At 45.5% G+C, this 11685-nt stretch overlaps 1 long non-coding RNA gene across 1 annotated transcript; it reads left to right on the top strand.

Annotated features, from left to right (window-relative positions):
- Positions 1-515: 515 nt before the first annotated feature.
- On the top strand, positions 516-5736 carry LOC139780118 (uncharacterized). Its single transcript, XR_011720126.1, has 2 exons — positions 516-707; positions 4924-5736. It is a non-coding gene; the product is annotated as an uncharacterized lncRNA (long non-coding RNA).
- Positions 5737-11685: the final 5949 nt, after the last annotated feature.

The raw sequence follows: 11685 nt of genomic DNA, 5'->3' as shown, positions 1-11685 counted from the left end.
GCATTTCGAGGTAAAGGCCTAGAGAAAGAGGGAGCGAAAGTGAGACGGCGCGAGACGGAGGTAGCGAGAAAGAGGGCGGAAGGGTGTCGGGGTTGAGAAAAGGATGATGGTGAGAAGAGGCTGAGGAAAGGGGGGGTTTAGGTAGGTGAGTCGCGAAGGATGGGCGAGAGGTTGCGCGGGAGGCAGGTGGGGGAGGGAGGGTGGCAAAGCCGTAGGAGGAGGTGGAGGAGGAGAAGGTGGAAGAGACAGAGAAGGTTGGAAAAGGGGCGGAAGGGGTGGAAGGCCACGAATGTCGGAGGGAAAAGAGGGAAAGAGGATGGAGCGGGCGGGCGAGAGGAACGCCGGGAGAGGGAAGGAGGAGAGTGAGTCGGAGGAGATAGATGTATGTAGGAGGGCCGCTCGATACAGCCCCAGCAACCCCCTCCTCCACCTCCTCCTGAAGCCAAGCATCGCATCGCGAGGTTAAAGTGAGAAAAGTCAACTCCAGTCACTCGGCGAGTCCTTCCGCGCTGGAACATCGGGACTTAAGTGACCAAGTAGCATTGCTAAGCCGACAAACAGCTTAAGTATCACCTGCCTAAAAGGCCGCTTTTGTTTGTCGGCACCCAAGGAGACTCTCTCTTGCGTCTCTTTCCGCGTCTTATTATTCCGTGAACTTCCAAAGACGGTATCATCACGTCGAAACGGATGATGATGGTCGGCGTGTGGTGAGTTTGATAATAGCCGCGGAGCGCGTTACGGAAAAGCGAAATTGTTACTCGGAGTTCCGCAACGGAGAATCTCATGGCGTAGAATCGGCGCGTTCAAAATTGACGGAATGGCGCGTACTAATAGATGTCGTCGCCGCCCCCGAATTCAACGAGAATACGAATAGTAGCTGGTAGCTATGAGCGACGCAGCCTTCCCCGTCGACGCAGTCCGCCGCCACTTATCGAGAGACTTTTAAACCCACTTTCCCGAGTTGGCTGGCTTTCAAAATTCGAGTCGAGAGGCATGCTTGCGCTGGCAGGGACCTGCCATCCGGAGACCTGCTGGCTTGTCACTTGGCTGGTTATCCAGGCACTTCCATGCCCGGCCACGCGGATACGAGTGCATAAACATACGAGCGAGCGCCATCCTAGCTAAAGAGTACCTTTATCTCTAGCGAGCCGCTTCCACCCACCGCCTCTTTCCTCCCCCTAGCTGTACCTTTCACCCACCCGTTCTCTTTCTCTCTATCCTTCTATTTTTCTCTTTCTCTTCCCTTCCTTACGCCCACCACTCTCCCTCTTTCATCCTGTTTTCCTCTCGTTTTCTTTCTCTCTCGCGCCTCTCTTTCTCTCTCTCCCTGTATGGAACCACCATTCTCCTCGTGTGACGCTGCCGGCGTTCAGGGCAGGAGGAGGATGAGGAGGAAGCTCACGTAGGTTACTCCTTTCTGCCGGCAGAGGATATTGTGATTTTAGCGTCTGTGTAATTATGGAAATTAGCGACATGGAAAGCCTAGGATAAAAGGGTTGATTATAATCCGGGCGCGGGAGTGAGGACCGACCCGAGCGTCTCGCTTCTCCGCGTGACCGTAGATTAAAACGCTCCTTCTACACTCGCGCCTTTACTTCCACCAACTACCCCTATCCCTCCGCCCGCTGCACATCCACCTAACCCCTCGCGCTGCGTCCCCCATATAACCCCTATGGACTCTGAGAACCGTCCGCTCCTTCCCCCTCGCGCTTTCGTCGCGAATTCTGCGCTATCATCCTCCCTGTATCCAGAATCACTGGCGATATTAGGATCGAGTTTCCTCTGCTTTGTATACGCGCTTACCAACTGGAGGCGTTTAGAATTTCGTCTGCTGGGAGATGAATTATAAATGACACTTCTCATTTCAAGGCGCGAAGCGCGTCTCTTAGAAGTCGCGTGCATTAATGGCGAAGTACGTTTCGCTGCGACGGCACACGTCACGTCATCAGTAATTCCTTAGTAATTCTACGTTATTAACATCGGGTTGATAAACTCGAGATTGTCAAAGAAATTTCGATACACCCGAGATACGCGTAATCACTTTTCATCGGGGAGATTAATCTCCAGTCTTGCAAAACAATAAGTCAGTTGACCGTCTGCGTCGGTGCCCTTGTTCCCTCTCCCTCGCCCGCGCGTTTTCGGGGTTATACTAGAGAACAGTGGAGGAAAAGAAGAAGGAAAGAAGAAAAAATGGCGAATCCAACGAATTGCCTGCCACGAGGTTGGTCGGGTTGGGGTGCAATCGCAATCCAACCCTACGGTAGCACCGGAGCGCTTTTCACCCCCGCGCGCATCGCCGCGACATTGGCGTAGATGCGCGCACCCTCTTTCTCGCTCTCTTCTTTTCTCTCCCTCTCGCGATCCCGTTCGCTCCCACTTTGATCCTCCCGCCGTCACTCCCTACCTCCTCCAATTCCTCCTCGCTCTCTCTCTCGTTCTCTCCTCGACGCTTTTTCCCATCTGGCTATTGGACTACCGCGGTGTTTCGAGCGGCGGGCAGGAACCTATGATGTGATCGGGTATCGAATATCGGCTGGCTCTCCCATTGGTCGTTCACCGCGCACGGTCGCAGCACCGGCGCGGCAGTTACGACTGATTTGTTACGTAAAAACGTCGATAGCTTCTATACCTTCTCTTGTCCCACCCTTCGGTGCGCGCCCTCTCGCACAACCGCCTTCCATCCCGCCGTGCCCTGCTCGCTCACCACCCACCTTGCCTGGCCACCCCTTCGACGGTCCTCGACATACCGCCACCGCCCCCAACGGGTTCCGCTTGTGATAGAGAAAGGAACGAAATAGGGAAGAAGGGACAGAGAGGGGAAAGCTCTCTTCTTTTTTATCGGCGCCGTGCGTCGCTGCTTGCTCGTTCGGCTGGGTGCGAACGCATTGTCGAAGAAATGGCTGGTAGACGGGACGACGTTTTTCATCATTTCGGATGAAGATTTCGTTCTCTACCATTTTCTCGCATAAATCGTCATCTTGATGATTATTGAACAAACTGAATGATAAATTGGTAATAACGAATAAGGATGTAACGCGTAATCATTATGCGTGTATGTTTAACATTGTATGTAATACATTTTTCTAAATTTGTATTTTTAATAAATCTATAACTTTTTTATAAATTATATATATATATATATATATATTAAATTATCGTAGCAAAAGATATCGCAGAGACGTGATTTGATTCATATATCTGATTGTGCTGTTAGATATAAATTTAAAAATCGTATTATCGAAGTTAAAACAAGATTTAATTGCCGACATAAAATTTGTTTTATGATCAATATGTGAACAATAGGACAGCTTGCTACTTCAAATGTAATATCGTCCAGTAACGCTGACGTATAAATAATATATGGCCGAGAACGGAAAGAGATAAAACATTTTATAATATCAAAGAATACATTAATACGTTGCAACTGTAAAATGATATAAGCCATATACTTAGTGACTATATCCACTCAAGGGCGTGCAACATTATCTTTGCAATTTGCCTGGTTTTCAAGCTCAATTCTATTCTCCTTGTCTTGCACGCTTCTAGACTACTTTCTCTTATAGTTCCTTGGTAAAACTTCTCGACACAGAATCTTGTAGAAAAAAAAGGATGCGGTAAATTATACTTAAGTACTCCTTCTAATGGACTATAAACCGAAGCATTTGTGTGTATCTATATTTGCAGTTTTGCGCTAACGACGTAAAGTAAAATCCACTTGTCGACTTTGTAATTTAATAATCACGAAAGAGCGCAAGGAGGATAGAATCCGAGATCCAAGCTACTGAGCGCGGCGGGACGAAATTATTTATTCTCTTATATCAAACCGTGTAATAATGATTACACAATTTCAGTATCCCGTGCAGTGAACCCATTTCTCACGTGTCATGTGTCATATGTCATTTGCACCGCGATCGTTTCAAACTTATCAGGTACACCTAGGACAAGAGTTTTTAACGTCTTCCGTGTTTCTGCCGCATGCCGTGAACGTCGAACGAGATCCAGGCTTTACAACGCGCACTCGAGAACGCGAGAAATGGAAGTTCTCGCGTCGGGTGAATTTTAGTGTGGCATCAAGAATATCGCGCGTACCTTCCTCTATCGTGGACGCCGGCCGAAGGTAGAAACGCGTTACGATACTGCGTAGTGACCGTATTGTAGAAGCGTATTCAATGGCGCTCCGCCATTTAACACCCCGACAAGCCGCGAAGTTTCCTGCAATGAAAGCACCGGCGCGGAACCTATTGTGAAAATATCTGACCACTGTCCGGTGCAATGAGGTATGGCCGTTCCCGGGAGTGTTGGCTCGTCGAATATGGTGCGCGCGGCGTGTGTACGTGCACGGGGCCCCGGTTACGTGTGCACGTGCAACGACATCGACCGAAAATATTTCACGCAAGCGCTACTAAAGAGACATAAACGCACTTAACGACAGGTCCATGTCGTGATATACAAACCCGCGTTACAGTCCATTTTAACGGCACCGACGCCGGGATAATTCACGTTGCGCCGGTGTTAAAATAATTTTTCTCCACCAATTCTCGAAATTATGAACCGTCGCGTGATTTAAAGAAGCAACGCGAGTCGACGATCGAACAATTATCGCTCAATGAGACGGTATCGGTACCACGTAGACCGAGATAAATGTGCTGATTGATTGCCGACTGGTGTTTCGAAGATTATTTTAAACTAAATGTATAAAGATACGTTGCAAAATTAAATATATAAATAAGATAAAACATTTATCGATAAAAGTTAACTACAACAACAAAATTAAACTGCGAAAGTTGGCTACAGCAGAATTATATACATAGAGAATTATATACATAGTCTTATCATTCTACAAAGTATCGCTGCTATAATGCAACGTACTTTATCTTCTCATTAGATAACTTTATATAGCCTTCTTATTATTTTTTATTACAGACATCGTTGCACACATGATCTATGAAGATATTCATTAAATCATTGCGTCATTACAACAACGAAACCGTTTTTATCTCGCTCCTCTTACTACTCGCTGAAAGGACCACACAGAAAGAAGAAAAACGAATGATTGGGCCTAGGGAATGGCAACAAAGGTAAAAGAGAGAAAGAAAAGAGAAAAAGAAAAGAGAGGGAGGGCGAGAGAACGGTAATGCGGCGCGTAACCATGGGACGAACAAAGTACGGCGATGAGAGAAGAGAGCGCAGACTCAATATCTCCGAACCGAACCCTCCGATAGGTCGAGGTTCGACTTCGAGGGTGGGAATAGATTTCCAATCGCGCGGGGGGTGGTCCTACAACGGCTCGGATGCTCGCTCACCACGCAGCACCCCCGGTAAACTCCTGCCCGCCTGGCGTCGGCAGAGGGGTCCACCCTTTCCTGTATCGATGGACCAACGCACCTACACGCAACCCCGTTCCCTCCCCCGCACATGCCGCGGAAGTGCTACACCCCCTTTCGGACTCTCTACGTCGTCAGGACAGACTGCCCGCGGCGAAACGGAGAGGGCGCCGGAGAGGAGTGGCGGACCGGAGCACGAAGAGGAGACACAACTCTATTGACCAGGGTTCGATGCGCGCATCTGGGCGTAACCCATTCGTTCGTTCCGTCGGACCAGAGAGGGCGAAGAAGAGGGAGAGAGAGAACGCGAAATAGAGAAGGAGTAGTGAAGCATCGGTAGGAGAGAGAGGGGAAGAAAGAATGTGGGAGGTAGAACGGCAAGAGGGTGAGAGACGGAGAGGAGAAAGAGATAGAGAGAGAGAGAGAGAAGAGGACTGTGCCGCGCCTGCGAATTGTCGTCAGGGCGACGGCGACACTGGAAAAATCGAACTGAAATAAACCGAAGCGTTTTCTTCGCGGAGCTCGAGCACGAGCTTTCCCTCTCGCTTGTTCTTTCACAATTTTCTCGACTCTCGTCCCTGTCCCCCTCGTTCCGTCGACCGACTCGCCTCGCCTCCTATCACCCTACCTCGATCTCCCTCCCTCCCGCCCTGTCCTCCTTCTCGTTTTCCAGCACTTCTCTTTTCTTCCGCCTCTGCTTCTCCTACCTAGGCTGGCTCCGTTCCTCTCCCAGGCTCCCGGAGTTTACTCTGTTATTGCCAGACCGTCCAGGACGACTGCGTTGGACTTTCGACGTCGATCGCTAGACTTCCTCCTTATTCCGCCTTTTCCGCGGTCAATATCCTTTCACACTACATCTTTATTATGTCTGCCTTCGTCCTACGGTGCGCTTGTGTGGCATACCGCCACATTATTTCGAATCAATTATATGATTTCAACATTTCACCATACAAATTATATGTTTTATTAACATTTATTACCACATAAATGTTCTCATTATCAACGTTAATTTTAATATACAATAATTTTCTTCGTAGAATTTTCAACAACGCTTTGTAATACATTTTAATCATACGCTCTGTAACGGTATAGAAATCGAAATTAAGTAAATTCAAAATTAATTCAAAATGGATCGATGAGATTTTTACGCTTAAAAAGCTGACGTATGAAACGGGAGCGAGAATGTTCACATAGCTGAAACAACTCCGCGGATAGAAAAGTGGAGAATCGTTCCTGTAGGAAAGGAGGTGAAGCCCTCATCTCTCGTCGTAGATCTTCAAAGCTCGTCGCAACTTTCAGCGGATGAGTTGTTGGAGCGATTTAGGCGTTACCGCAGGAATGGTCTTTTCGCCTCTTCGCACTACGCTCCTTCCGCTTTCTCCCGGTTCCTCTCTCATATCTACCCCGTCTCTCTCTCTTTCTTTTCCCTCTCTTTCCCCTTTCTTTCTCCCTCTCACTTCTTCCCGTTAGGTCTGGCAGACTCTCTACAAGCCGGAGAGAGCCACGCCGGTATTTACACGTCTCCGTGGCGCGCGAAACAAAGAATTATTATTTGTATGCCCTCGTGGGTGGCGGAGGATTTTGCAGTTCACAAACTAAGTTAGCAGCTACAACTCCGTGGCTTGGTTTGGAGGTGCCGGTAGTGGATAGGAGTCGTGGGTGAAGAGAGGGGTGGGTGCCGGTGTGTCCGGAGGTGTCGGAGGAGGAGAAGAACGGTGGGTGCCTACCCACCCTACCGCGCCCGCCTGCCTCTCTACGGTTTCTGAGATTATGTGTTGCGGATATACGGGAGTTACAGCCCCTCCGTCCTGATGTCGGAGGAGGTCTACGTACGTATGTGCGCGCGGGAGCTCTCCTCTTCGCTCTCTCACCTCGGCGCTCTATATTTCTCTCCCTTGTCTCTCCTTTCGGGCAGCACGGTAGCGCCCATTGTATTTTCGCACGAGTGTACACTTTTATAAATCGTCTGACGTACCGGGCCACCACCACCACTACATCGCCACGCGAGCCGGCACCGGATTAGATTAGCAGTGAGTTATAACGCCTCGGAGGAGCGAGCGAGAAAAAGAGCGCGGGGGCGAGGGAAAGAGAGGCGCCTTTCTTTCAGAACCCTAATACGCGAGTCCGGGGGACCTTTGATCCATTTTGGAGTAGACGGCCCGCGACGAAAATAGATCTAACTGTTATGCACGCGGAAATTTGAAGTAAATTTCTTCGTACAAAGTAGCAGACATATTTATCGCGAGCGATATTCGCTCGCTAAATTACGATACGTTTTTTTTATTCCACTACTGCATTTGCCCGAAGAAAAACTCGCAAATTTTATGCTTTCTTCAAAGCGTAACGAGGCAATGTGAAGTCGAATAGGAGAAAGAATTTGTGGTCGCTAAAACTTGAAGGAAACGATGTATAGGCGGATTGCCAAAGTTTAATAAACCGCAATAACTAACAATATATGAAATTTGCTAGATAGGAAATTAGTATTCCGAGTCATTACCGTCGAGTACATGATTTTATTAACTCAAACTCACTGCGTCACTTCCCGAAGCACGCTGCCCTACTTGGTTGCTGTACTAATAAGCTTCCATAACGAACAATTTTGTAACCGAAGTATTTCCAAGCAAGATGCAAAATCTCTACAATCGGGTCGTACAACCACAAAATAACTTCGTCCCGGCGAACTTCGAAAAACTTGCCGCTTCGCGAAGATTGGGAATAAGAATGTCGAGGTTTCGTGGACGCGAGTTTCTTAGTTCGGTATCTGGCGAAAGGAAACGTAAACTGAGAGAAATTCACCGACGCTTGAGGTCCCCGAGAGGTCCTTGTCTGGGGACTACTACCTTTTCCTACGGCGAACAGGCAGTCGCGATGGGAAGGTCGGTCGGAGGTATTGATCTCAACTCTTGCTTTTCTCAACTTTTTATCCGGCACAGCCAACCGCCGCGTCGGGGAACGACGGCGACGCCGGCGATGGACCTAGGAGCCGGCAAAGCCACAACTTACTTCAATTCCTCATTCCCGTGCGAATTCTTGGCTTGAAGTTATGACCAACTCCTAACCCCGCGCAGCTACGGACTTCGCGAGCGCCGTGAGTCCCTTGGATTCTTATGAAGTCTCATCGAAGCGACTATCTTAAAGAAACCTTGACTTTCGTCAATATTTTGATTTACCCTGAGCGAGATCAATGTCACGTCTTAAACTTCTATGGAGTATCTTTAGACGCTGTGCATAATTTTTTTTACATCATAAATATTTTCTATTTATATGAAACAAAAAAGAAAAAGCCTGTCGAGACGGTTCGAGTTTCAAAGTTCTCAGAAGTATTATAACATGGAAATGTTCTTTCTTGTTTTTATGTTTTCATAACAGTTGGAAATATGTTTTATGTGTGTGTTTGTGTGTTTTATATTTATATAAAGTTAATTTCATGAGCACATATATATCATGCCTATATTTATGCAAAATATGTATAATACGTCTACCCTCGTCTTACGTAACTTATATTTTAGAAAGGTGTTCTTGTTCGTTCATCGACATGCACGCGAATAAAAAAGCACGCCAACGAGTTAAAAACACCTATGATGGTAGAAGGAAAAGCGGAACAAGTAATCGTGGCCGCAAGGTATATACTCTTTAAACTTAAAATTCAGTTTTTGTAATATAATCTGTAATCAAGCATCCATGTAATCTCTCTCACTTTTGCTCCGTGCGATAAGATATGATGTGTGTGTGGTGTGTGTGGTGTGGTGTATTGATTTATTTAGAAAATAATTTATTTTAATGTAACGACTGACTTCCACCTCATTGCAGATACATCTATCTTTCTTGTATAAAACTCGCCTGAATTTTATTGCATATCCACATATTACCTATTTTATTATTTTTTTGCTAAATAATTTAAGATTATTGTTTTTATAAATAAATATCACAAATTGATTCGATGAACTATATAATTCTGATCTTGTATTTTTCATTTGCTTTATTTCCTATTTTCGTTCTTTTATCTTTTCTTACCCGTAAAAAATAGAAAACTATTTTTTAATTTAATTTGATTCCCAGTCACGGAAATCACAAAAGATCTCAGAAGATTAACGCGTCGATAAAAGAAGATATCACCAGTAAAATGCGAGAAACATGTCGCTCGAATGTAGCGGAACGTGGTGAATAATCGCACTCCGAGGCTGGCTGCTTCTTCAGAATTAAAATTCAGTTTCGCGGTCTAGCTTGTAAGCAAGGTACGAAGCAAACTTTCATTTCCCATCCGGTGAAATATCGTGTATTTATTTGTCTGTGAAATCCTCGGTTCCTCGTCTCGCCCACCACCTACCCTCCGACACCCCCAGGCTTCGGCGGTGTAGCGCCTCTTTTGGGCACGGGAGCCCGCAGAAACCGTGCTGCTACGCCGAGGCGGCAGCTATCTACGTTTCTACCGTTTTCACGAAATTAATATATCCCTCATATACTTTGCATATTATTGCAATATTCCGTAGCTATTACTCGTCCGCCTTTTCCTACCTCCCCGCCCGTCCTCACCTCGCCCCGTCGGCGCCCATGATACGCGGAGTCGAAAGATGTACTGATTCCGCATCCCCAACCAAAAGTAGATCTCCGCTCTACATTCCTAATTCTCGTCGTCTCGTATCGTCCACTTCTGTTTGAAATACTGTTGACTCTGTTTCGTGATCGCGCTGATTATTTAACGTCAAACGTTGAAACAAGATATTATTTGTCTAGTACGAGTGCAAGTCGAGCGGACACCGTTACTGAAAATAATCTCATGATTAAGAATATTTAGAGTGTTATAAAATAATATCCCTGCTATCAGCTCGTTTTGTGTGAAAACGATCAGTATTACATAAAATGGGAAATATTTTAAGAATCTTAAAACATTTTTCAGACTAATAGACTTCTTAATAATTTGTGAAACTCACGATCTACACGCGTATAATATTCACTCAATTGTCATTTGCCTATAAGTACGATTCTGTAATCTTTAGTCAGTTAATTCCGTAAAATATGATTTGTATCCAATTACAGATTGTGTTACATTTTCGATTGAAATAGGAGGATATCTAAAGCCAATTACTGGCGTACAATAGCTTCGGTTTAAATATAGCGTCGTTTTATCAGAATCTCTGTCAGTAAGGAGAAGATTAATTCTCAGTCGGTTCAGTGACATCCGTAGTTAGTCTAGAAGTAGCTACGTCTGACCTCCTTCTATTTAAAGTACCATCGCCCAATGAGGAGTTCCAATTAAAAATCACGAATTTATTCGGTATCGAAATTATCAGGACTTGAAATCAGTTTGTAACCGATGTCTCGTTCGTGAAAAATTCAAGGGTGTATCAACATACTCGGCGAACTATCTCGCAAGTTAGAAATCTGACATGAAAGATACGTGCTTGTAATGCGCAGCAATAATACTACGACAAATAATTTAATGTGCGCGATTTATCACCCTACAATTTGATAATTTTAACGTTTCCTTGAAAAATAATTGCGACATGTTACAAATACGAATCGTTCGCGTTCGGTAAGCATCGCCAGGTTTACATCATCACCTTGTTAGATAAAATAATATAAAGTAAGCATACGCGGCGGCAGCCTCATGATCACCTGTACAGCGAATTAGTAGAAAACACATAGCGTAACCTAAAATAGTTACTCTTCTTCTACGGTTAATTTAATCTAGACACAAAGTTAGCTCGTGCGCGTTAACCCGTTGCTGCCAAAATAGCAACTTAGTTCCTAAGCTAATATGTAACTGTCTTGCATTGAGATAATTAATGTTTACATTCACATACGCACATATTGGATTCTAAATCTTCTTGCTGCGAACACGCTGGGCGTTCATGCGTGCGACATGCTCTTTCTTTCGATGAATCTGCCAGGTCCGTTCGGCTAGCAGAAATTTTCGTAGGGATATAATTATCGTTCCAGTGTAAACAGCACACTACTTTCCAAGAATCCGAATGACTGTTGACAAATGCGATTGCAAGGAGCGTGGAAATTAACATTAAAATCGTTTTTAGACTCTACGAGCATCGAAAAGAGAGAATATATATGTGCACTATATATATGCACTAAATATACATTCGTACTAAATTTAAATTGGTATTAGGCGTATATTCCCCGATATAAATCAATTACTCTACAGCCTGCATAATCTATCCGTATTTCATAACCACTCGCAATCATAATTGCAAATCGATACGCATTGCTTGACAAGTGGGCTTCTGCTTAATTTAAACTCGGATGGCCCCCCTCTCTGTCCCTCTTCCTTCATCCTCTAGCCATCCTTCTTTCTCTCTCACATTTGCATCTGCTAAGTGATAAGTAAACCCCCGTAAACATATCCGGA

Source organism: Temnothorax nylanderi, unplaced genomic scaffold (genome assembly GCF_030848795.1).
Source record: "Temnothorax nylanderi isolate EJ_2023f unplaced genomic scaffold, tnyl_v1.0 TNYL_tig0007_pilon, whole genome shotgun sequence".
NCBI classification, from domain to species: domain Eukaryota; kingdom Metazoa; phylum Arthropoda; class Insecta; order Hymenoptera; family Formicidae; genus Temnothorax; species Temnothorax nylanderi.
This window is presented reverse-complemented; position numbering and strand designations above follow the sequence as displayed.